Source organism: Corvus brachyrhynchos, unplaced genomic scaffold (assembly GCF_000691975.1).
Source record: "Corvus brachyrhynchos isolate BGI_N302 unplaced genomic scaffold, ASM69197v1 scaffold255, whole genome shotgun sequence".
NCBI lineage: Eukaryota > Metazoa > Chordata > Aves > Passeriformes > Corvidae > Corvus > Corvus brachyrhynchos.
In genome coordinates this window covers 496,285-498,596 of record NW_008238358.1, presented here as the reverse complement: position 1 = coordinate 498,596, position 2,312 = coordinate 496,285, and positions in this window count along the sequence as shown.

The window sequence follows — 2,312 nt, the reverse complement described above, 5'->3', positions numbered from 1 at the left end:
TGAGTGAGTAAATAAACACGCAGAGAGGAGGCTTCCAAGCAGCAGCAGCCTGGAGTAGCACCGGGTGCTGCTGCTGTCACTGGCAGCTCCGTGCTGTGGTGGTAAATTCTTGCAGGTCTCCATAACTCACCCCAAATGCCTCACTCATTTTTCTTACAAATGCAATTTCACCATGATCTCCAAATTCAGGGCTGACATGAGTGATACATGTTATCCTGGTACGTCAGCAAGGACAGTGCCTTGGGGTGACTTTATGATGTTGTATCCCCTATCACTGCTCTATGCCCAGAAATTAATTTTGTGCCTTTTCTGTGCCTTTAAACTGAGCCTGAGAGGGGGGAGAGGAAAAAAATAGGAGCAAACTTTTCAAAACAGTTGTTCAAGGACACAGATACACCCTCCTCTGCATTCTGCTTCTGCAGCAGCAAGAGTGGAGGAAGCACCCTGCTTGCTTTTCAGCCAGCTTTCAGCTCTTTTCTCTGGAGGAGTTGAACTTTGTTTTCCTGGGACTTCGGTTTTTCCCTTCTTCTCTTCTGGACTGTTTCAACATCAGAACACATCAGGAGAATTTTCCACCGAGGCCCTGAAGGCAGGCCCACACCGACCCAGATCCGAGGAGGAGGGGAGAGACTACACCTACAGAAGGTTTCTCTCCACAGCGAGAGGTTTTTTTATTTAGCATTATTATCCTTTTCCTGTGTGTTTGTTAAATAAATAGTTTTTTATCTCTTTCACTTTCCTCTGAGGAATTTTTTTTTTTTTCCCAAACCTGGTGGGGGAGGGAGGGATGGTTGTAACCTCCCTTCTATCAGAGGATATTTTCCTCCAAATTTGTCCAAACCAGCACAGACAGGTAAAAGAATTCCCTCTCCCATTTACTGCTTTACAAATCAGTTCAGGCAGGAAATACATGCACTGCCCTTTCAGAGACTCATTACCTCCAAAGCCAGGATATTCAGAAGAGGAGAAGACATCAAGCCTGGGTGCACGGAGGGAATGGGGCAACAGCAAGCATCCTCCTCCCAGCCATAAATCATAGAAATCGAATTAAATCATGTCAAATTGAGGGACAAAAAGCCAGTTATAGATCCATTTTGCAATGCCAGCCGACATGGCTTCCATTTGTGACTCGTTGAGTGACATTACTTATCCTGAGTGCTCCTCTGACAATATAAGCTCTTAATGTGAAGATGTGTAAAATTACAGTAAAATGAATGAAACCCAGGAAATTATGTAAAGTTTACAGGGTTGGAATTTTTTTCCTTTTTTTTTCCTTCGTTTTTTGAGGCCTCCTCTCAATTTCTGCCTTCTAAATGAGGATCTGGGCAATGCATCAGCTGACAGTGCCTGCCTGGGGCAATGGATTCTTCTGCTTTTGATGCATCTGAGCAACTTGAAACTAATACCAGCACGCACTGTACAGTGAATAGACCTTCATGTTGATGAGGCAAATCCTGCAGCACTTAAAAGCAATCTGCGCTGAAGTGTCCCATGTATCTTCGTCTTCAAAGTGCAACACACTTATGAAAATTGCAGATGCTGTGGTGCTATTTGTCTGGAAGGAGACATTACAGGTGACATATGAACCTGATTTCTCAAACAGATGAGGTCTGTGAGAGGATTAAGGAAACATCAATAAATTAAGATGTAGAATAAAGTTCCTGCTGTTTTCCTTGGCCTCTCTCTTGTTGGCTTGAGAGTCAAGTGCTCACGACTGCAAACTTGGCAGAGCACCAGGCATCCCTCCTTTTCCTACTGCTATAATACAAGCAGATCTTATGCCATGATTCCCCCTTGGTAGAGCAGGCAAAGCCCCAGTCCCCAGTACCCTCATCAGTGCCCCCTCCCCAGCCACGTGCTGCCAGCCCCTTGGCCATCAGCCCTGTGGGGATGCAAGGCATCCAGCATGCAAATATAAATTTGTCTTGAATTTTTTTTCTTTTTCTAGCTGTGCACTGCAAACCCACATGGTGCCCATTCCTGAAACCCATCAGAGATAGCATGGAGATGTCAGTCTGTCCGGGAGCACAGGTGTGCAGGTAGCTCATGGGTCTGGAGTTACAGCCTGTGTCCCCACATCAAATACAGGACCCCTAGGGAAGGCAGTCATCTTAGTTCAAGACCCACATGGAGATTTCTGGGTTTCTGCAGTGTTCTTTGTGCATGAAATGGTGTTAAATGCAAGGGAATAAAAGTTTCTTTCTTTGCAGTGACCCCAGGAACAATGTCATTAAACACATATCACAGCCCCATTTGCAGCAGCCCTGCGCTGCGCTTCCCAAGGAGACAAAATACAGGAAGAGAAACCAAAT